The following is a 24914-nucleotide window of genomic DNA, read 5'->3' as shown; positions in this document are numbered from 1 at the left end:
AGATGGAAACAGGAGGAGGAGGAGGAGGAGGAGTGTGCATGATGTATTTTCTTCCTCTCTTGTTTTGATCGACCTGTGTCACTCGGTGAAGCTGTTTGTGTTGAATCTGGTTTGTTTTACGGCTGGTAATAAATTAATTGGACATGACTTCATCAGGACGGAGAGAGAGAGAGAGAGAGAGAGAGAGAGAGAGAGAGAGAGAGAGAGAGAGAGAGTAATACTGTAATGGAAACAGTGGATGAAGGAGGAGAGGAAGAGGAAGGAGCTGAGGGAAGTTGTCAACCTTTGAAATTAAACATGTGGTCGTCAGCAAAGATGTTTATAAAGACGGAGACGTAGCGAGGTGTGACATCACCTACTGGGTTTCAGCGGACCCAAGCTAACGCTAGCTTACTGGGAACACTTGGGCTAATGTTAGCTACTTTAGTTAAACTGTGCTAACAGGTCAGGTATCCTAATTAAGTAGCATTAAATGACAGATTCCCAGTGTTTCCAGTGTGTTAAACCAGCAGTCAGGTGTCTGTAATCATTCCTCCTGTTCACACTGGACGCTGAAGCTTCATATTAGCTTCAGACTGTGGATTTTGTCCTCCATCACTTCCATTGTAAGGTCATTATGAAGGGATCTTCTAATGGTCAGTATGAACAGGAGGAACGATTACAGGGCGTGTCTACAGTAGAAATGAGGCTCGTGCACGTGAAACAGAACCGTGCATACACAGGGTTTTATGCATGTGGCTCCTGGAGAAGTAAAGTAGGGAGTAAAGACTCGACATGTGGCAGTTAGAGGCAGAATAGAAGGAGAGCGTGAATATCAGCAGGTGTGTTAAGAGGACGTTAAATTAGTGATGCATCTCTTTCTTTTAGCCCGTGGTGTGTTTGTGCTCGTGTTCAGGAGAAACCAGCTGAGAGTGAAGCTCAGTTTAACTGTAAAAAAAGAGAAATTTAGACCTGAATAACCTGCGAGAGCAGCAGCAGCAGCAGGTTCCTACTGACATATCTTCACATGCTGCATGTGTGCAGGTGTGTTCTCGACGTCTCACAGGCTCCAACATGAAACTGTCAGCCGGCGTTTCCTTCCCATGAACACGTCAGTGAAATGTTTATCACCAGTCAGTCCGGACGTCTTGTCTCCACTCGCCCCGTCTGGCTCACGGTTTGGTTTGAGAAAATTGAAAGCGCTTCGTCATCAACAGAATAAATCAGGACTTCTGGATTCATCCAAACTGACAGTTGATGTTTTATAAGATTTTTATTTTTTTTAGCTTTGAGTACAAAACTGTGTCGCAGCTTTGACTCTTTATCAAAGATATTTTCTCACAGTTTGACTTTTTTACTGATGATTCAACCAAAACTGTCACATGACCTTGTCCAAAGTGTTTTGGATCAGTGATGTGGTCATAATGACTGTAGTTATGCACGTAAAACTAAAAATATGCTTCATACAGCTGTATTAATTAAGACAGAAGCAGATTAACACAGTCTTCTACTGGACATCTGCAGACCAGCAAGTCAGCCACAGAAAACCAGCGAAGAAGAAACGGCGTCTGTTTAGTTGACTGCAGCAGTCTGAGCGGAGACAGGTGGTAAAAATCTACGTCCGCCATCGTCCTTACTGTCGTTTCTTCTTCTTCCTCTTCTAATGAAACGCTGCGCTACCGTCTAGCGATACGACAGCGAACTCACTACAACACCAAGCTGGCGTTTTCACGTTTACACGCTCCGGAAAAAGCTCCATTTTCAGGAGAGAGAAACCCCCCCCCCCCCGCCATTTTAGTCTGGACGGAGGAAGGAAACAGAGAGAAGAAGAAGAAGAAGGAGATGATGGCTCAGTGCGGACATGTCTGAGGTCAGACTGACGGGGCGGCGGCTGCGGCTGAATGTTTCAGCCAGTAAATGAAAAACTAACAGAGTGAATTCATCCAGGCTGAGAAAGAGGCAGCAGCTGCTTCTCCTCCTCCTCCTCCTCCTCCTCCTCAGAGGAGAACAGCTGCTTCTACCGCCTCCAGACACACACACACACACACACACACACACACACACACACACACACACAGCTCTCCTGAGCGCTGACAGGTCAGCAGGGCTACCAGGTGTAGGTGGAGGACAGGTGAGAGGAGGAGGAGGAGGAGGAGGAGGAGGAGGGTAACTGATGACCGCGGCTTCCTCCAGCCTTCAGCTATTTGTAAGAGAAATAAATAAATAAATAAATAAACAAGACAAATGTCCACCTCGTCTGCGGAGGACAAACTAAATCTTCCCTCCAGCTCTCTGCTGCTGCTGCTGCTCTTCCAGAAACTCTGAACCAGAGAGGAGGAAGATTACACCACACACACACACACACACACACACACACACACACACACACACACACACACACACACACACACACACACACACACACACACACACACACACACACACACACACACACACACACACACATACACACACACACACACACACACACACACACACACCGAGGGTTTCCACCTGTTCAGCAGGCAGAAATTTGCTCATTTTCAGGTCAAAATAACATTTAGGAGAAAACCTTTGAGTCAGTTTTGATTCGTGTAGCTCGGTTTCGTCTCAGATCTTTACGAGCTGCGCAACATCTTTTGTCCTCAGAACAATAAAAGACCAGTAAAACCAGGACATGTGAAGCAGCGTTTTCCCCGAGCAGCAACCTGCGGGGCTGTAAGATGAAGACAAAAACTGCAGTTCCTTGAACGACCACTTGAGGCTCTAAAAGTGAGTCAATCCCCATAGACCCCCATGTTAAAATGTGAAATAAACATGTTTACAGTCTGGTACAAACAACGGTTTAGGTCTCTGTAGCTAATTTCCTCTTTCATGACAACTGTACGTTTTTATAACTCACCTGTTTAAATTTCATTAAGTCGTAAAGTTCTGCATAATGAAGGACATGGCTGCTTTGAGTGACAGGTCCGCCAGCCGCTAGGTGGCTTGTTTCAGCCTCTTTGTCCATTTCTGATTGGCTGGGAGTTAGACAGCGACGGCCGGAGCGTCCATATTTATATACAGTCTGTGATTTTCCCCAAAACCTTCTTTTAAAAATGAATTTTATTTAAACAGACAAGTCGCAGCTTCAGTCTGAGTCATGAAAATAAAAGATTCTGAATGTGTGAATTTGGTATTTTTCCAGTTCAGTAATAACTTGTATTAGTTTGTATTTGGTTTGTAAAACATTTGATATTTGATGAAAACTCAATTACAAATATATTCTACAAGGGAGGTGATTTACTACATTTGCTTTTATTTATTAAATTTAAATAATATTATTTACAACAAATTCATCTTCTTTGTCCTCCACAGTCAAAATTCTTATTGTAAAATCTAAATTTATTTCTTACCGACTCCGCTCACTTCTCTCTGTTCATGTCTCCATCATAGACTGGATGTTTCCAGTGACATTACACCAGTTCACTATTAGTTTCCTGTTTGTGTGATGTTACTCAGACTGTTATTAATAAGCATCATTACAACAGCTTTTACAGGTCCCCAAAGTCAATACATCATTTAACCTCTTCAGTGAAAACGCGTCTTTCTTCTCTCTTATTTCCAAAGTGTTGCCTGGTAACTATTGTTAATAGTTTATTGTTAATACCACCGATATCACGGCAGAAAATGTCTCATGAACATACTTTAAAACATGATGAAAGTCTTCACACACGCTTCTAGATTCAGACCTGACAGACCACAGCTGGATGTTCTGCTCCGAAAACATACAAATAAAGAAACTCAATTTAATAATAATAAAAAAAGAACGTTTTTTTCAGTTCACACACACACACACAGACACACACACACACACACACACACTCACACACACACACACACACACACACACACACACTGCAGTGGTTTGCAGCAGAGAAGAAAAGTCGCCCGGAGAGATTCTCCATTTCCTGTCAGCCTCGCCAACTTCCTGAACTTCCTGTCACCATGTTGATGTACTGTTCCATTACTCTACCTGTGGAGCTGAGTGTGTGTGTGTGTTTCAACTGTGTGTGTGTGTGTGTGTGTGTGTGTGTGTGTGTGTGTGTGTGTGTGTGTGTGTGTGTGTTTCCCCTAAGGCTTGCATCACTGGCAGAGTGCCTCACTGGAGTAATTACAACACACACACACACACACACACACACACACACACACACACACACACAGTGTCTCAGGTGGAGGATGAGCAGCAGCAGCAGCAGTTACCATGGTGTCACCGTGCCAACTGACCAACCATCAGGGAGTCTGTATGTGTGTGTGTGTGTGTGTGTGTGTGTGTGTGTGTGGACATTATGACCTACAGTGTGTGTCGTGATAATTTGTCACATTTAGCTGGATAATGATAAATAACGATTAATACTTTTAAATACTCGAGTGTTTCCCATCTGCTCGTCCTGAAATGAGACTTTTAAAGGAGGAAAATAACAAAAAACACTGAAGAAAATGTTTCCTGTTCTGGTTTATGGAGGATAATTAGTTAGTTAAAACTGACACTGTGATGCTTCTGTACTCAAAGTTAAGATTAAAGGACTCATATTCTGCTCATCTCCAGCCTCTATATTTATATTCTGGGGTTCTACTGGAATAAAAACTCCTTATTTATCTTCTACTGGTCCTTTATGCAGCCCCTCAGTTCAGCCTCTGTCTGAAACAGGCCGTTTTAGCTCCTGTCTCTTTAAGGCCCCGCCTCCTGATGAGCCCCACTCTGTTCTGATTGGTCAGCTTCAGGAAGCTTCCTCCGGCTCCGGAGGCTACGTAAACAAACTATAGTAGCAGGATTTCACTTCTTTTTCTCCTTCTTTACTCCAAATGTCAACTTCTCAGATCAGGGATGTGCAGAGATCCCAGTATTTGTATTTGTATTTGTATTTGTTGAGGCATCAAAATTATTTGTATTTGTATTGAATATAAGTGGAAAGAGGCTTAAAAATCCTGTTTTTGTTTTTGTTACGCTTCGAATTTTAGAAAATTGAAGATGAAAATTAAAATGATGTCCAAATTAGGAAATGTGCGTCATGTAGCAGGTGGATGTGACTCCCCTCACTGAGACCTGCTGACAGACGTCACAGCAGAGCAGAGGAGAGACACTGAGATAGTGATGTAACTGACCTGCTCGCTGGTATTTGACATGTTTTTTTCTTTTCTTCCCAAAAACTAATAATTTTTAAAATATTTGTATGAAACAAATATTCGTAAAAACCCCACTATTTGTATTCAAGCACACCCCTAATGGAAACACCATAGCAACCACCTTAGCAACCAAAGCTACAGAAAGAACAGCTGTGGGCATGTGCGCCGACGAGCCAACGTCAGCTCGTCAGCATTAAGATCAGGTCGAAGCCCTGAGTTTTGACTTGCAGGCAGCATCTCTACAAACGTTCACCTCACGTTTTGGAACTTTGACCGTGTTGAACATCCGACACCAGAACATGAACAAGAACAACAGAAAACCACAAAAAAAGCAGAATATGTCCGATTTAAGGTTTATTGACGACACTCTAATGTAGTATTATAAAATACAACATATCAGGTTATGTCAGGCGTAGAACTATAAAGTCTGTGCTGTTTTCACACTGTAAATAACTTCAGAACAAAGTCAGAGGTTGTTTATCTGTAGCACAACAAGCTGTTAACAGAACAGCGTTCCTGCACATGCTCAGTAGCGTCTGCCGTACACAGAACTACTCTCTGGAGACTGAAAACATGATGCTGTTATTAGTCTTTGGAGCCGTTTCTAAACAAACTAACGTGACCAAACTCTTCATGATGAAGGAACATGTGACCCAGTGCAGCGGAGTGACTCACTGATGTGTTTTTAATAAGATATATCAGCTTTGATACACAAAGTTTTGGATCCAAACATGAAGACAAATCAGCAGAATTATTCTTTCTCTTTTGTGCACCAGCTGCTAAATATCTTCCTTCAGTAAATGTCCTGTCATGTCTGGATGAAGCTGTAAGGATCATTAAAGTCACTCGTGGCTGATTGACAAACATCCATCACTTTAACAGACTCATGGAAGCAGCGATGTGACATGTTTCATGTCTGAAAGGGCTTCGAGGTTCAACGTGTCCGTCCACCTGTTCATCTGCATTTTCATGTTTAAAGATGTCTGCAGGAAACCAAAATATAAACCGTTTACAGGACGCATAAAACAGCTGAAATCATTGTTCCTCTCCTGTAGATGACAGACGGTTAGTTTCACAGTCGAGTTTTAATGCGTCTCTGATGTGAGTCTTTGTCGGCGCGTGTGTGTGTGTGTGTGTGTGTGTGTGTGTGTGTGTGTGTGTGTGTGTGTGTGTGACATCTAGACGCCTCGGGCTCTGCACAGCGATCACACTTCACAGATTTTAAACAAGAGGAAACATGAGCATGACACATGTTTTCTGTGGACAGAGATTTACTGTATCAGATGTGTGTGTGTGTGTGTGTGTGTGTGTGTGTGTGTGTGTGTGAGGTGAAACACGATCAAATAATCAAACGTTTCTCTGCAGACAAACGACCTGAAACCACATGAAAGGATTTGAAGTGAAGTCAGAGCTGCTCTGACAGAACCAAATAAATCTGATGATGTCGGAGCATCTTCTCTGCGTTTCTTGAGCCTGACGTGATGAACGCTAAATGGCCAAAAGTATGTGGACAGCTGAACGTTCCCTTTACTGCTAGAGATGAATCCACTGTAATGTATTCAGAGAGTATATATACATATATATATATATATATATATATGTATGTATATATCACTTTTTAGCAAGAAATCTGTCCAGCAGAACTGGTTACGTGTTGTAAATATATACTTTTCTCTCTACACGTCTTATTTCATACAGATGATCAGTTGCAGAAATAAGTCAATGAATACATAATAATAAATAAAGATGGTTTTAAAAAGGCATTTTAACAAAACTCAACTTGGATATGTAACCAGCGTTTTGTTCCCAGTTGTTATTGTTTTTTTTGCGTCGTCAGCGGTTACACACGTCAACACAGGAAGTGAAACTCTATAAATAACATCAAGCTGAATACAGATTGTGGAAGAGTTTCCGTCCTGGTTTTATCGGAGCTCACAGCTGGATTCGACACTGTTGGATCATGAAATATTAACGGACGGATGTGAACACTGGTTTGGTGTTTAGGCGGGTTCAGACTGCAGAATAACAGCCTGATAACAGCCGAACGCCTCACGACGTCCCGACGAAAGGAAAGACCGTCTTTCATCTCATATGACAACATTTATTAACAACACTCTCTGATAAGAAGACGTGATTCAGCAGAATTACGTTTCTAACTGAATGTTTTTGCTGCTGTAGTTTAGTCGTATACGAACGGTCTCTGGCTCCTCCTTATGATGACATCACACACGTCACAGAAGACGGCAAGCTGTGATTGGTCAAGAATAATTTATGACTCTATATAATTGTCTAATTTGACACAGTGACGTCTCACAGGACAAACATATGAGACTGGTTCAGACTGGTTTGTGTTGAGTGGAGTTCCACAGGGATCCGTTCCAGGGCCCCTGTTTGCTTTTTATTACATTTTAAAGCTTCCCTTCATCATTTTGATCCTTTATGTATATACTGTATTCTGTGTATATACAGTTCATATGTTATTATTATGGATATATAGACTTTAGCCTCTTTTAGTTGGCATTTAAATGCTGTACAGTGCAGTGTTGTATTGTCTGTCGATGCAGTTTGAGCTCTGAGGTGACAAAAGTTTCATTTTCATACATGAAATATCAAACTGTAGCAGCAGATCTCCTGAAATCTCCCCAAAGGAGGCTCATACTCAGCCTGTAGGAGGCGCTAACAGAAACACAACCTCACTGTTGTTCACTGATGTGTGTGAGTGTGTCTCAGCTTCTGTGTTTGTGTGTTTGTTTCAGGTCCCTGCTGAGCTGAACGCTGTCAAACAACCGGTTACACTCCAGCACGTCTGCACAAGGTAACACACACACACACTAATTACTAATTGGTTTCTATGTGTGTGTGTGTGTGTGTGATGAATTCTTCAGTTTCTGCCTCCTGCAGCTGGGCCGCTACAACTGGTTAGATACCACATCCATCATGGAAACACACACACACACAGGTTTGCTCAGATATCCTTGTTGGGACATCGCATTGACTTCCAGTCCATGCTTGACCCCTGACCTTAACCAGGACCTCAGACATGACGTTGTGCCACATTAGAACCAGGTTTTGGTCCCATGAGGACTACTGGTCCCAACAAGGATGGTGTTTATACCAAAACGGTCCTGAAGACGTAACAAAAACACACAGACACACACACACAGATCTCTGAGGTGTGTGTGTGTGTTTCTCGTCTGTATCCATGGTTACATTTGGTGTGTAAAGAAAATGTTTACGCAGCTGCTTTGTTGTCAGTTATGTCGGTTGTGTTGTGCAGCAGACTGTGTGTGTGTGTGTGTGTGTGTGTGTGTGTGTGTGTGTGTGTGTGTGTGTGTCTCTGCAGGCTCTTCTGTTTACATGTTTTAATGTGTCTGTTCAAGCAGTCAGAGGTCAAAAGGTCAAGCAGCGCTGCAGCTAACCCGCTAACTGATTAGTTCAGCCTGCTGCTGGCAACGAGGCAGACTGCAGGAGGCACACACACACACACACACACACACACACACACACACACACACTCTTTGCCAAATGATGCCAGAGGCCCAGTAGGCTGCAGCATGCCATTACTCTCTCTCTCTCTCAGTGGATCTTGTTTCTGAGGCGCCTCAGTGGCTCAGTCACTGCACAAGTTGGAAACTCTCCCATTCTTCTTCTTCTTCTACTTCTTCTTCTTCTTCTTCTTCTTCTTCTTCTTCTTCTTCTTTTTCTCTTCTTCTTCTTCTTCTTCTCTTCTGTTTTGAATTACCAAACATTGAAACCTGAGCGTCGTCTTTGTGTTTCTGCTGTTTTATCTAAACTGTGACTCAGCTCAGAAATTAATACCTTCAGTGAAGTTAAAGCTGCATCTGTTTATGTGAAAACTCAGAAAACTTTGACTTTGGGACGATTCAAATCCAAAGCTTTCTCTCTCTCTCTTAACAATGATGCAGAGTTTTCACATATTGAAAGCTTTTTTGACAGGTTACAGTTTATTTCACCTCTTTTTCTTGGTGCAAACGGAGCAGCTACTCAGAGAATCTGTCTCTTTCATCATGCTTTGTCAGATCTGTAATAAAGATCCATTTCATCCGTGCAGCGAGTCAAGAGCTGAAAATGTCTAAATCTGTTCAGGACAAAGTGAAGTCACGAGTCTTTTCTTTCTTTCATGGTGAAGATCTGCAGTAGCTTTCACTTTAAAACAGGCAGGAAGTGTTGTGTTATTTTCTTAATGAATCATTTATTCTTTAAAATGACATCTACTTCTACCTCATTAAAAATTCCTGAATCTATAAATTTGTAAATATTGTTCATCTCAGATGTTTCCTGCTTCACGATTGGCTTCAAAACTATTTGTGATCCTGTTCATCGTCCCTAAAAACTCAGAAGATCATCCTTTTAACACTTGAGAGTTAAAGAGTGAAGCTGTGGATATTCAACAACACGCTGCGAGCCGTAAACACGGTTTCTGGTGGTAACAAAGAGACCATGCCTCTCACACACACACGACTATTATTTACTTTCATCCATCTGTAATTTGTATCTTTGTGTCGGCTTCGGTTTCCTCGTCTCTCCCTAAAAGCAGACGAGCGAACAGCTTTTCCATCTGACGGCTCTCTGTGTCTCCCGGACGCTGCTGCTGCTGGTTTGGAAGCTTTCAGACAAAATCAGCATCAACAATTTTGTAAATCACACCCCAAAAAAACAACGACGCAGAGCACTTCTGATGGTTTTATATCTGACGACATGACGTGAAATAAACATGGAAATGTCCAAAGCTGACAGTAAATGGATTCCCAGGACGTCTGTTTGGACAGCTGCTTCCATCTGACTGAGCGATGATCAGAAAAACAGACGCCGTAATCACTACAAATCACATTAATCTCTGTTTTTCTTTCCGTTTTCTTCTTCTTCTTCTTTTCTTTTTTTTTTTGACGTCTGTAGAGGACGGACCCGGAGCTGCAGCACAGAGCTCATTAATGTGTTGAGGCTTCTTCTCTGTATTGTGTGTCTCCATCTTTACATACAGCAGCCGGTATTTACATTTAAATGTAGCAGTCGATATGAAAATACACAGTCCTGCAAAAATGCATTTAGAAGTCTGTGTGAAGCTTCATATTAGCTTCAGATAAACTTTTAAATACATTTTTACACAGAAGGAGGACTGTGGATTTACATTGTAAGGTCATTATGAAGGGATCTTCTAATGGTCAGTATGAACAGGAGGAATGATTACAGCAAGAAAAACAGCTTTAATGTTCATTTGGGCTCCTGTAGCTTGTTAGTCGTGTTTTTTCAGTCCTTCACTGAGCCGTGTCGTAACAGATGTCTGTGAGAATCGATTAATCGAAGCAATCAATCACACTTAATTTGTACCTTTCGTACAGATTAGTTCAAAGTAATTAACAGATGATTTAAAAGCCGATAATAAGACAAAGAACAGATGTAAACAGTAAAAATATTTAAGACTAATGCACACCAGAAATAAAAATAGATTTAAAAACAATAATAACAATAAAACAGAGTGAAATAAGTGAATTAAGTCAAATAAGTCAAATAAAATTAATAAGAAAGTATAATAGATAAAGTGAATAATGTCAAGTTAATTTATCCATAAAGAACATTTATACAGAGACAGATGAAAACATACTGTAGTTATCAGGATCAGATGTAGAATAAAATAAATAAAAATAGGATTTAAATCCTAAAGAAACACGACAGCTTCGCACAGAGAATTAATAATTAATAGAGAGAAAAAATAAATTAATGTGACCGAGCCTGAAGAAACAATTAGTGAATGAAACAAAGTAAACGACGTGTATCAATCATCGTTAACGAGAAGCTGAGGAGGAGGAGGAGGAGGAGGAGGAGCAGGACCGAGTTCACACTCTGCATCCGTCTCTAGCTGCTGCTTTTCTTCCATTAGTCCACCTCTCAGAGCAGACCATAATAATCAGCATCATGCACGGTTACCATGACAACAGCAATCAAAAAAAAGAAGAGTGGAGAGAGATGTTCTTTTGGCCAGTTGGACTCTCTCTCTCTCTCTCTCTCTCTTCATCATCTGCGTCGTAGGACTGGATTTGAATCTGAAAGCTCTTTTGTTGTTTGTCTGAAAGGAACTCGCACACACACACACACACACACACACACACACACACACACACGTTTGTATAGCTATCTTAGTGAGGACGTTCGTTGACGTAATGCATTCTCCAGCCCCTAACACCACCTTAACCATCACAACTAACCTTCAACTCTAAACTGAACCTTGACCCTAAAACCAAGTCTGAACCCTCAAACAACCCTTTTGAAGGTGTGTCCTCACTTCTCCCCGGTCCCCACAATGACAGCCATACGAGTACACACACACACACACACACAGCGCTGATTTAGAAAGATCTATACGAAGTCTCTCAAAACAGTGTGATTGATTTGATGGAGTTTAAATAGAGATTTAAAGCTGCGTAGCATTCAAGCGCCAGAACTGGCGTCCATGCTGGCGTGAGGCGATGCGAGAGTATCGATGACGACAGCTCAGCCGCAGCAGAATCATGCCTACAGCGCGTCCGCAGGTCCATGTAGCGATGTAATTCCTCTCATTAACCAGCTGAATCACTCTTGATAGATGACCTTGAAATAAATTATGGTCATATACTTTTCTTAATAAACATTAGTGGAATTAACGCTCTAGGGGGCGTCTGCACCAGCATCAGATGGCCAAAGTTGTTTTGTGTGTCCCTCTAACAAGGGTCACAAATTAATAACACTTAAATCAGGGAGGACACCATTATTGTTTCTAGCCAATTCTTTATCAGGAGTCGGGTAGCAGAGCTGCTGGTCCTCTTAAATGTTATTTTACTGCAGCTGCCTTGTCATGAAAGAAAATGCACACTACATTGCACATAGGTCCAGTCTTGAAAAGTCATTAACAATCAAAGGTACATACACGCTACAGATCAGACATCGCCGGCCCGAATGAGATGAAACTCCCCTTCTACATCCAAAACTGCAAAACCCATTAAATCTTACTAGAATTACATTTACTTAACAATTGCTACACACTATTTTAAAACATCTTGCTCAATAAATGTCCAACCTATATAGAAATAACATGCACAATCATTTCAAAATGCAGCGTGCATAATATCACGTTTTTTACCTCAACAGAATTTCTATATTGAAAAGAAATAAAGCATCTTTCCACAACAGTTCATCCATAAATTCATAGTGCAAACAAACCACATATTAGACCATTTCTCAGTTGGCTCAACATGTTCGTGACCTGCTTTTAGCTGGAACGGTGCAAGCGAATGAATAAATCTCTCCTCTCACTTAACCCACATCTGCTGCCCGGGTGAAAGACTGTGGTTGCCCACAACTCCCAAATAGTTAGGAAACAAACTGGTAAATGTAAAAATGCACTTTGCAATAAAGACATTCTATCAGTTCCATAATGGAGACATACAATAAAGTCTCTATTACCTTCATTTTGGGTGGTTTTTACCCTTTGACATCGACTGTGCTGGTTCATGGAGAGCTGGTGTTCGGACCCTCTTGGCTGACTGGTCGTAAACATGTTCAGGGTCCTGTCGTGACCTTTACAGGGCGTCCAGCAGCAAGGCGTACCCTTCGTCTCACCGCTGCTGTTGGCTGTGTGCGGATAGAAGGGCCGGCATGCCTGGCAGCCCTACGGATGGCTCTAGATCTAACAGATGCTGAGCCAGTGTTTGTGTAGCAGCCAAACATATGTAAGACTGTGATGATCTTGGACGGATTGTCTTTGATTTTTTTTTTTTTTAAAAGGCCTTTACTGCAGCCACTGATGAGGCTGTGAAAAAAGAGTCACTGTTGATTATGGCTGACAGCTCCTGGCACCTTTCAGTAAATCCTGCTGCAGCAGCTTGATGTGATACTGGAAAGCAATAGCAATAATAATTCAAGGAACAATAATGGTGTGATCATAAAAAGAGCAGAGTAGTTATGTTATCATTGCAATCCTCTGAGACAGGGCTTGGAAAGATAGGAACTGCAGGTAGAGATGAAAAGATCAAACTAGGCAAAGTTTCAACCCGACTGGGTCTTCATCAGGTCTCCAAGAGAAACACGGTTCATTGTCAGTGATGTCAGCTGGTTCTGTGACTCCCCTTAAACAGTAAGATGAACGTTTATGGAGTTGATCAGTGTAGAAGTAGAAATTGGGCAAAATTGGCACTGATGTAGTCCACTCACTAGATGACACCCCAGTATTCCCAGTGCAACGTCCAGGTCTGCAACAGCCTCTTCCCTCAACAGCTGCCATAACTGGAGAGGAACATTAACCTCTGAAAACAATATTATGTAACAAAATGAATGTTAGACCCTCCATCAAGTACACTACGGTGTCTATACGTCACTGCTGTAGCTTGGCAGTGGTACATTTCGGTAAGCAACTTTAGCAGTAAGAGAAAACATTTTCCCCCTTCTCTCACAGGTAAGTAAACGGTATTTAAATACCTCTTCCTTTGTTTACAACACTTACTACCAGTTGCTATGTACAGTAGCTTCGCCCTCATCTCTGCTGTTTGTGGCAGGAAGTTGGTGCTGGAGGATGACAGCTGCCTGGTGTTTGCAGGGCCTACCGCTGCTACCCATGTGCACATCTCCAGGTGTACGTCTACGACATAGATTTTTACAGGACAGGAGGAGCTTTTGATTTCAAAATGGGTGGCGTCAATCTATGTGGAAAAGTAACAGCGAAGAAGAATAACAAATAGAGAGGAAGCAAAAAATTGTACTACTCCACTGAAACGTTTCTTTCAATCTCCGACCTTGCCAGGGGAATTTATTCACATTTACTATCCACTTTGTAAAGAAATAAAAAGAAGTATTAGAACAGAATAAAGTTTGACCTTGCGGATGTCCTTAGGTTTCACACTATTGTCCTTTACCAGGAACCTTGACTTCTGCAAGCCTTTCCAATGGACTATGGCAGCATCTTTTATTCTGGCCTCATAATAAGCACTGAGGAGGATGGTCAGAAAGTCAGATAACTGCGTATGCCTTTTCTGCAATGTAGGATTTTGTCTTTCAGTATCCTCATTGCAGTCTCATTGTAGTTGTTGGTGTTTCGTCTTACAGTCCCTGTAGCAGAGAGTCCAACGGTCCTTCCGGCTGTAGAGCTTCTCCACGCAGGCATTGAAGTTCGGACCCCTTTAGAGTTAAATACAGTGAATGAATACTTAACAGTATCAGGGATCATTCCAGTAACTCCGATGACAAACATGGACTGTTCTGATGGGATAAAATGCTATGAACATTTGGCGACTAACATATCTGCCGTCATTCTCACAAAATTAACCAACCTGTTCAAAGCAGAGTTCTCTAAAGCCTGATGGTAACGGCTCTGCAATGAACTTGACATGCTAATGTCACTGTCCTTGCACCACAGCCATGTCCACACAGCTCACAGCAGGTGAACAGAGGATAAGTTTGGCTTGTGGGAAGGCTGCTGCGTAGTACTGCTCTCTGCCCTGCTGTCATCTGTGAGGAATACCGTGGGCCATGACCTTCCTCTGCCTGAAAAGGACTCTTCATCAAGGAGGCTCTTCAAAAGTTCTAGGCCTTCAAATATGACCTGCTCTTCCTCAGACTGGATGATGATTATTCCAAGCGTCAGGGCATCAACACAACTGTGGGTCAACAGCAGGAATACTCGACAATGATGCCGGTCCGTGTTGAACTTGGCGGGTGTCCTGCTTCAAAAAGCTTCAGGTCAGTTTTTGCTTTTGTTGTCGCCACGTCGCGGTGCCTCAGTGCATCAGCCACAAAGATGTTGCGGTTGTGGTCACTGCAGATGGCTACTGTTGTAGGAAAGGTTGGCATGTGAGGGTCCATGCTTCCGAGGAGACATTTGAGACAAAAATGCTTTGTTCTTTACTGTGTAAGACAGGACAACAGTCACAGTCATCTTTGCAGGACAGTTTGAGTTCCCCAAGGTCTTGTCTCATGCTGGCATCTGAAGTCCACCCTAAAAGGACAATACAGGTGTTATTTTAGGTCTGTGGCGATAATCTACATAAATCCTCTCTTTCACATTATTCATAGTGATGTTTGCAATGGTCATCGTAGTTGGAGATATCACAGTTTCTTCTCCTAACTTCAGAAGAAGTCATTCATTCTTGTACAGTTTGTTATATATTCCACCTCAGCAGACACGTTGTCAAAGTTTCTCCGTTTGATCATTTTATTTTTTTGCAAACTAAGGAGAAGCTGGGTATACTGTATGAGGCACAGCGTTGATTGTGACGAGAAAGAACTCTACCCTTCATCATCGATTAATGAGAAGCTTATAGGCCTTATAATTACCTACATTTCCTCCACCAAAAGGCTATTTTTTATACTAGAACATCACCTGACCTGTAAAAATAAAATTGTAGGATGTTCTATGCAAAGCTGTTCGGTCCAGCCTCCAGGTGACTGCGTGAGGTTTCAGCCACAGCTTTATTTCGTCCTCCGTTGACAAGGTCATCTGAAGAACGGCCCTGAAGTTCACATGATCACCTGTCTCACTAATGGTCTTATAATCACAGACATGGTTATCATGGTTGTCTGGCAGACAGAACTATGAAACACAACAGAATCAAATGAAACAAGACGTAACGTGGCATAAGATCTTCTAAATTACCTTCTAAATGTATTTACTTAAGCATGCTTCTTGTGTACATAATATCAATATTGAATTTATAGACTATTTATTTGAACAGAAAATAGACACTGGGGCCCTTATTTGTGTAAGTGAGAGAGGGAGCGGCAGGATACTCTGAGATATTAGTCTTCTTGGGTTGATGCAGGGGCTTGAGTCTTGCACTCAAGTCAAATTGTCTGAGGAGAAAGATCATATATTGTTTCTTGGCTTAATCAAAGAGGTTAGGTGGTGTAGAAATGCAGGAAATTAGTTTTAAATTAAAATTTGGTGGGGGGGTCTGGGGGTTCCATGTATACATGTTCTCTGATTAACCTGCTTACTTGTGAACGCACTGAGTTTTGTTACACTGCAGCGTTTGGAGCCAGACTGCTCCACATTTACATTATTCATCTGGCAGATGCTTTTGTCCAAAGAGACGTACAAATGGGGTTCAGTCCAAACTACAGTAGAAGCCTTCGAGAATAACACCCAAAGAGTTCCACCCAAAGGGCCACAAGGCTGCCGTTTCCATGAAGTAGATACATTTTTTATTTTTGTTTTTGGGAAGGAGATAGAGAAAGAGCCTGTTCGGTGAGTAAGTACTCTTGGACAGAAGTCAACGCCAGACATGGTAGAAAGAGTAGAGAGTTATTTTGGTCTGAATCTGTGAATTAGTTTATAAACTTGCAAACTGCATCACTAAAAACCACATGAGCACGTTTTTGGGGAAAAGTTTAGCTTGTACGTCTAGAAATGCGCCTTGTAGTCGGTCAGATGGAGGTCGGATCCCATTCCCACCACAAACAAACCCCTCCAGAGATTGTTTGAGACCAGACCGAGACCACTTCCTGTAAAGGGACTCTGATGGCTGTTTTGGTCCGAGTGTGATCGCTGTGTTCAGAAGAAAACCAACCAGAGTCCTATTCAACCATAGTGAACTACACAGGTTTGCCCTCATGGTGAAGACCAACTCACAGCGAACAAATCGTCTCGACACTGGCTGGCAAGGATGCGTAGACATTTACATCACAACGTCAACAAGTTTTTAGCCTGCTAGCATTTCTGAGCAAGCATAGTGTTATTAGACAACTCACCGCTCTCTCCAAGAATTTGCACTACTTTGTGCCAAGTCACATTTCTTTTGTCCTTGTAATCGGGTAGGGAGGGGTCGTATAAAAGGGGAATTCTGTACACGAACATCTACATACCACAGTTTCCTGGTTCATCATCAAGCCACTTTGTCAGTTTCACTGCATCACCATCATTTTTATAAAAATGAATTTTTTCTCTTTTTTCACCTGGAATCTAACAATAGAAAATGAATGGGGGTGAACTTCAGTGGGTCTTCACCCAGAAGCTAAATCATCAGGATGTTGGGTGGACAGTAAGCTAACAGACTTTTGGTTTAGCACTAGCATCTACTGCATGTTAATTTCCAACAAGTCCTCCAAACGAATCAAGCAGATTAGTGGTCTGACCATGTGTCTCCAGAACGACACATAGGAGCATTTACTAACCTGGCGCCGCTATCAGCAGTAATCAGCAGGACGACATCATTTGTTACACATCACTGTTAAAAGTAACGTTTAATGATGTGACAACGCTGTGGTTCAGGTCTGGTTAGGTTTAAAGAAAGATGATGGTTTGGGTTAAAATGATCACTTTGTTAAGGTTAGAGAAACGTGTGATGGGTTAAAGTTACTACTTCCTTAAAGTTAGGCCACATCCGTCGTCATGGCTACAATAATAACCACGGGGGTTAAGGTTAGGGGAGTCTACAGTTGGATTAATGCCTCTAAACGAAACTATAAGTCATTTTTTGGTGACTGACATTACGACCTGTTGTGTCATTTTTCTTGGGAGAACAGTCTCGTAATGTTAAGTATTTTGACAGACATCTGCACAAACGACAAGTCTGTGTGCAGATGTCTGTCACATGTGTCCAGATGTTCGCAGCAAGAGAAGCATGTTTGAGGCTTAAAACCGAGTGTGAAGGGACAGAAAGATGTAAAGAAGGCATGAACATACAGACAGAGAGAAAGAAATGTAGAGAGCAGTTTGTTATAAAACAGACGAGGAAAGCAGAAAGACAACAGGTGAAGAAGGAGAAGCAGCAGAAATACAGAGAAAGAAAAGCAAAGTGTGAGATGAGTTATCTGACTAATGAACTCCTCTTATCTTACAGCGCTGCTGAAAGACAAGCAGAGGCGCAGATGGAGGGAGTGACGGATAGATTGATAGACAGTCTTTTGTCCTCGAGTGAGAGGCTGCTCTCCACAAACTGACTGATGAAATAAAATGCTAATGAAACAGACTCTCACACATCTGAGGGACAAAACATCACAGTGTCTGCTCCGAGTGCTCTGCTGTTTGTTTGAAACGGGAATGACGAATAAAGACTCACTTGATCACTTGACTGGAGTGATTTGTTGCTCAGAGATTAAAAAAAAAAAAGGAAAATGTTCTCCCGAGAAAAATGATAGGATCAGTCGTTTCAGCGAGTTCCCCAAAACAACAAAGTGCCAGTGAACTCTAGAGGTCGTAGTAATGATGACGGGAGCAAAGGAGGAGATCAGGTGATGTAGCTTTTACTGATATCCTGTTGTGATGTCGGATATTAAACGGGGTCAAAGTTCCAAAACTTGAGCTGCACGTATCTAGAAACGCTGCCTGCAAGTCAAAAGTCAGGGCGTCAACCTGCTTTGAACACGTCGTTTGCGAGGTTTTTTTACTTTCCAGACGAGATGATCATTCGTTCGTCACATTTCCGTTTTTGTGCATCCATTCTGTAAGCTTGGTTGCTAAGGTGGTCGCTAAGGTGGTTGCTAAGGTGTTTCCATGTGTTGTTCAGCTCCAGCATGTACGGATGGATTTGACAAGTTGACATTTGGAGTAAAGAAGGAGAAAAAGAAGTGAAATCCTGCTACTATAGTTTGTTTACGTAGCCTCCGGAGCCGGAGGAAGCTTCCTGAAGCTGACCAATCAGAACAGAGCGGGCTCATCAGGAGGCGGGGCCTTAAAGAGACAGGAGCTAAAACGGCCTGTTTCAGACAGAGGCTGAACTGAGGGGCTGCATAAAGGACCAGTAGAAGATAAATAAGGAGTTTTTATTCCAGTAGAGCCCCAGAATATAAACATAGAGCTGGAAATGTGCTGAATATGTGTCCTTTAAATGAATTAAAATAAATTTTAAAAAACACGTAAGCCTGCGTTCCCACTGCACTGGTTAACGACCCTCCATAGAAATCCCCTAATGACTGATCCCTGTTCTAACATTTTATTCTTAAATGCATTTAAATTATTTTTAAACTATCATTCTGAACTGTGTTTTATGTACTGATTATGTCTTGTTTGTTTTACATGTTTTCTGCTGCTTTTATGTTTTGGTTAAAGACATTTTTTCCACTTTTGCAGACGATGAGGTTCTGTTTTCTTCTTCTCTGTTTCATTTCTTGTTTTTCATCAGTGCGCCTCCTCACATATATGTGCTGCATTAACAGAAGATATACATATATATATATACATATATATATATATATACTGGATGGAAGGATGGATGGAGAATGAAACATGTGAAGTGGTGTGTAAATTAGGTGAAGGGTGATGCAGAGAGCGGGGAGATGGTTGGATGGATGGAACATTAAAAAATGAGTAGTGGTGTAAATGAGGCAGTGGGAGGCGGACGTGCTGTGGAAATATGTGTAAATGAGGTCTTGTAGTTAGATGATGCTTCAGTGTTCATGTTCTATTCATGTTGAAGTGTGTGTGTGTGTGTGTGTGAGCATACAGCAGATGGACAGAGTATCTCTTAAAGGGATATTCCTGTGTGATTATTATTCCTTGTTCCTCTGTTTCAGTTATTTGTCAAAATTTGACAGAAGTGATTTTCAAAGCGTCTCATTGAAGCAGTTAAAACACTTCCTACATTCCTTTGAAGAGTATTTCTGCTCATTGTTGATCTGTGTTTACATTCATGTGGAGTAGTATGATCGGTTTGCTGATGTTAGTTGGTCTAATGTTATGGTGCCCAGAGGATGAATCCTAATGTTCAAGGTCAACCTTCTTCCCTTTCCTCTAGTTCCAATCCATTGAAATCTGTCTTCCTGATCACATTCCCAGTGATGGAAAAAAAATATTGAGATCTTCTGTTTAAGTAAAAGTAGAAATACTGCACTATAATAATACTTCCTTCAAAGTAAAAGTCCTGCATTCAAAGATCTTAGATAAAAGTACAAAAGTATTAATTGCAAAAATTACTTTAAATATCAAAAGTAAAATTACACATTAAGCAAAATGGCTCCACTCAGTCTTCTATTTATTATATACAAATATACAAAGCCTGCACCTCATTGTCTTACTATAATGATTCAAAGTAGATTTAATGTTTCTATTGTACTGTTTCATGAAACTGCTCGACTAAACCCTGAAATATTCTGATGTTCAGATGAGCAAAAACTGGAACGACTGTTTAATTTTGATGTATTTAAGTTTGCCAAGTTTATCTCAGAAGCCTGTAAAAGAAGTCGAGATAGATTGTTTAATTAGTGTTTACTTTGACTTTTCAGTAATATATGGCTGAACTATTTAATGATGAACTCCAGATCTGAAGATGAAAGATTTTCTTTTTACAATATAAACGTTGTACTCTGGCTTGTTGGAATTCATGGTGTCTTGTAATAATAATACAAATTTCATTTCAGTATATAAACTACATCATGTGTTTTACATGTGAAATCTAGATTTGAAAAGTAAGTAAAGCTGTTAGATAAATGTAGTTCAGTAAAAAGAACAATATTTCCCTCTGAAATGCAGTAGAGTGGAGGTACAAAGGTGCATAAAATAGAAATATAAGTACCTCAAAATAGTACTGGAGTGAAAGTTCTTTCCATCACTTCATGGACAAACATTTGACTGTTGAAGGTTCCACACAACAGCTTAAGCTTCATATTAGCTTCAGACCAACTTTAAATACATTGTTGTACAGAAGGAGGACTGTGGGTTTTATCCTCCATCACTTCCATTGTAAGATCATTATGAAGAGATGACTGACTGAACTCACCAGAAACATCAGTTCTGTCTCTTCTTCGTCCTCTCGTCTCTGTATGTTATAAACAGCAGATACATTTTCAATCAAGTTAAACTTTTAAAAAATGTTTTATTTTATTTTCTTTACATCGACTCTATGTGCAGTCTCACCGCCTCTAAAATTAGCTTTGCGTTCCTTCTGAGCACAGTTAGAACGACTTCAGGCTTGTTAAGTGTTGGGAAGGACTGTTTGTGTTAAAAAAAGTCCTTTTGATGAGAGAAAGGAAACGGTTGTGGTCATGGTTAAAAGAAACTTCTTCCTCGTAAGGTTTTTAGGCTCCACATCGACGTCTCTCTTCTTCTCTTTACTTTCTCTTTGTCATGTGATGCTGTTTTTCTTGAATAAAGCCTCATAATTTACCTGCTTTATATGGGACTCTTTCATATCGTGGCTGTGATGGACTCTGCAGCCTGCAGGGGGCGCTAGAGATCATCATTTCATATTGAAATAAGGAGAATCCTCTTGGGTGAGAAAACAGCCTTTTGATAAACAGCAGAGGCGTGTTACTCTGACACTGACGGATGAGGTCAGCTTTTGTTTCCATTTGAAATCAATGAATTGATTGTGACTCGCAGCTGCGGCCGTTAAAACAACAGAACGGACTCGTTTCTTTTTTAATTTAAGGTGATAAAACAATACGAACAACACGGAGCTGATGAGCGGGCCAGTTAAAGTTTAATCTTGTGTTTTCTTTACACAGTCACACGGTGTCCGCGTCTGAATCATTTATCTGCAGCCGGGGGTGATGTGGAGACGCAGCAGAGTGATGGCTCTCCTTGGCTGCTTTATTGATGAGGAGGATGTCAGCGGCGGCTCCACAGGAGCAGCAAATGTAAATGCACATCGCCTCTCCGCTCTCAGCCTGCTGATGTTTCTTATCACACGAGTCTCGGGAGAATCTGACCAACTTGAGTGTTTCTAGCAGCAGCAGCAGCTGCTTCGACATGACTCAAACGGTGGTCAGACTGAAAACAAGGTGGATATTTATAGGTCTCCATCACACCTGTATGATCCATCGTTCTCTGTTCTCGTCCGATTTGTGTTCACGTTGACGTTTTCACCTGTAGTCCCTGGACAGATATATAGGATTTAAAATTTATAGAGAGCCAATGTCATGACATCACTTCCTGTCTAGCCTCTGTAACCAATCAGCAGCTCCCACAACTTCAGGCTGAAGAGCTTTAAAGTGCGTCCGACGGCCGCTAGCAGCTGTTCAAAAAGACTCAACTTCTCTCCAGAAACACGTCAGTCATTGTCTTCAATGAGTCATTATTGTCTCAATCTATTAATTCAGACCCTCTAATAAATGAGCTGCTGGTCATTTTGGAAATTATTGCTCCATTAATAAGATCTGAAGACTTATAGTAGCTTTGATGTCTGCCGTGTGGGCGTTGATTGACAGCTGTGATTGACAGTTGGCTTCAGGACTCACACTGACTGTTGTTGCAATATTTCATGTTTAAGTTACTTGATTATGACACCTGCCCTGTTAGCACAATTTAGCTTAAGTAGCTAACGTTAGCCCAAGTGCAGCGCTTGTTCTTCCCAGTAAGCTAGCGTTAGCTTGGGTCCGAGGTAGCGAGGCGTGTTTTTTCAGAGCGTGAAAAGCAAAACTCCTTATCTGGAAGGTCCTGACTTCACTCTGGGCTTCAAACCGGCTCCAACGAAACCACCGGGTGATGTCACACCTCGCTACGTCCATCTTCATGTACAGAGTCTGTCTCTCCTTCAGCGTGTCTTCCATCGGTCTTACTGACAGAATGAAGCGTGTTCCTGCAGACATTTCAACCTTTGTGATTTTAACGACGTTACATGTTTTTGTTGTGCGCATTAAAAGAACTACAAACATGGCGGTTACTTACATCTCCACTAATATCTCCACTACATAGTTTGTCCACCAGGGTTATAATTTTGTAGCGCTCAAGTTGACGTCTTCAGATATCTCAGTTTATATCTATCCACGTCTCATCAACAGCCCAAAATCCAAAAATATTCAGATTCTGTGTCATAAACGACACCGAAGAGCTTCAGATGATCTAATCTGAGAAGCTGCAACCAGCAAACATTTGTCATTTCTGCTTAAAGAATTACAAAATTAATTAATTGTTAATTATCAGAACAGTTGCTGATTAATTTCCTGCTGATCGATTAATCATGGCAGCTCAACACTGACTCCGGGTCAACTAACCTCTGACCCTCCTCTTCCTCGTCCGTCTTCCTGCATGTTAATCAGCTGTTTTCTTTGTGTTTTTGAACTTGTCTGAAAACCAACGAGAAACATAAACCTGACCGTGGTTCAGTGTGAAGGAGAGGAGGGAGAAGAGGAGGAGATGAGAGTGATGAAGAAGATAGAGAGACAATAGAGAGAGCCAGAGCCAGAGAGGACAGAGGGAGGGAGGGAGGGAGGGAGGGGAAAATGCGATAGGGAGAGAGAGAGAGAAATGAAAAAGTGATAAAGAGACGGAGAGAGGGCGATAGAGAGAGGAGGACGGAGGAGGCGAGCAGCAGCAGCAGCAGCAGCAGCAGTTCAGCTGTCGTTACAGCAGGGAGAGCGTGCCGTTGTCGAGGGGAAAGAGCTGTTGCCACGGGGATTATTACCATGTCTGCCGCCGCGGCAACGGCCAACAGGACACCCTGAAGTGAAGAGGGGAAAGGTTGTCGGTTCGGCACTGAGAGAGTAAAGAGAGCAGAGCCTGCGAGCAAGGCAGCTGGAAACATGAAGACGAGGTAGGAAAAGAAGAAGAAGAGAAGAAGTGAGGAGCGATGTCAGAGAGGAAGAAAGAGAGAGAGAGACAGAGGTTGTGAGAAATGAATGAAGAGTGTAAAACGTCATCCGTGAGGAAGTGAAAGAGGGAAAAAGAGAAGTGATAGTGTGTGTAGCAGTTATTTTGCTCTTCTTCTTCTTCTGAATTTTGTTTTACTCCTCGTCTGTTTGCCTGATCTTCATGTCGGTTACAGTAAGTCAATCTGTCTTTTCCTGATTTCATGTGTTTGAATCTGTTTTTCTGGTCGTTGTGGTCGAGTTTGGATTTGTTTGTTTTGAGACCGGCGTTACTCTTTAAAACAGTCAGTCCGTCTCAGAAAAACTCACCTGACGACCTCGCAAAAAAAAAAAAAAAAAAACGACCTGTAGTTACGTTTGATTGACAGACGCCATCTAGCGGACGCAGGTCACATGACGTCTATATAAGGTGACTTTCTTACCAGGAGGAGGCGGACTGGACTGGGTGGATGATTAGATCGTTAAATGCTAAAAAACCATAACGTGGTATTTACCGTTGCCATGACGAATGATGAATTTTGCCTAATGTAGCCATGTTTCAAGTGAACGTTTTTCAGGTAGAATAATACTTTAGAGGACTTGTTGTTGTAAATCTTAATAAGCAGACTGATGGATTGATCGATGTGTATTGATAATAGTCCAGTTCCTTCTGTTTATCTGATGAAAAACTACTGAATGAAACTATATATTAGTGTCACGTCCGCAGGCAGAGACGGGAAGTCAGAAACACATTGTTGGCTCGGGGTCTTTTTCCTGGGATTTGTTGGATTTGTCCGTAGTTTCAGCTGAACATCTTGTTTTTTGTCCTGAATCAGCAGTTGGCTTCGGAGCCGGACTGAGAGCTGCGACACAAAACAGGAGACACAGTTTCCTTTTTTTCTACTTCTCCAGAATCATTCAGAGAGATCTGATGTCACTGTGGACAAAACTTCATGTACAGAAACCAGCGGACTGAAACAGGGTTGTGTCAGATGAGAAGACGGATATGTGACATGTGTTTAGCTTAGCACAAACGATAGCCAGCTTAGCTCCATCAAAATGAGACCAACTCCACATCTGTCTGATTTACAGACAGATGTTTCTGTGTGTACAGTGTTGTTTTCATTATTATTGCACTAGTTGTGCTTTGAAATTTAATTCAGTTAAATTTAAAGTTTCTCGTGTCTCCTGCTGATGGTGCAGAAAAAAATACTGATGCAATTAAACCATCAGGAGGAAACAGTGTAACACGGATCATTTATATGAAACCCTGATGAAGG

The 24914-nt window shown here is 41.7% G+C and overlaps 1 protein-coding gene and 1 long non-coding RNA gene across 7 annotated transcripts in view; one reads left to right on the top strand and one right to left on the bottom strand.

Annotated features, from left to right (window-relative positions):
• Positions 1 to 24914, top strand: part of LOC121896268 (extracellular sulfatase Sulf-2-like) — a 97154-nt gene that overhangs the window by 27546 nt on the left and 44694 nt on the right. For all 6 annotated transcript variants that reach the window (XM_042410055.1, XM_042410052.1, XM_042410053.1 and 3 more), the window contains one exon: positions 7905 to 7963. The gene's annotated coding sequence lies outside the window, so the exon portion shown is untranslated. The remainder of the gene's footprint in view (positions 1 to 7904; positions 7964 to 24914) is intronic.
• LOC121896285 lies at positions 13931 to 21344 on the bottom strand. The gene is made up of 5 exons (XR_006095957.1): positions 21234 to 21344; positions 20847 to 20885; positions 15520 to 15644; positions 14466 to 15130; positions 13931 to 14313 (listed from the first exon to the last, which is right to left on the bottom strand). It is a non-coding gene; the product is annotated as an uncharacterized LOC121896285 (long non-coding RNA).

The sequence above is a fragment of the Thunnus maccoyii genome, chromosome 4 (assembly GCF_910596095.1).
Source record: "Thunnus maccoyii chromosome 4, fThuMac1.1, whole genome shotgun sequence".
Classification (NCBI taxonomy): Eukaryota; Metazoa; Chordata; class Actinopteri; order Scombriformes; family Scombridae; genus Thunnus; species Thunnus maccoyii.
Note: the sequence above shows the minus strand (reverse complement) of the source record. Positions and strands in the feature narration are given on the sequence as shown.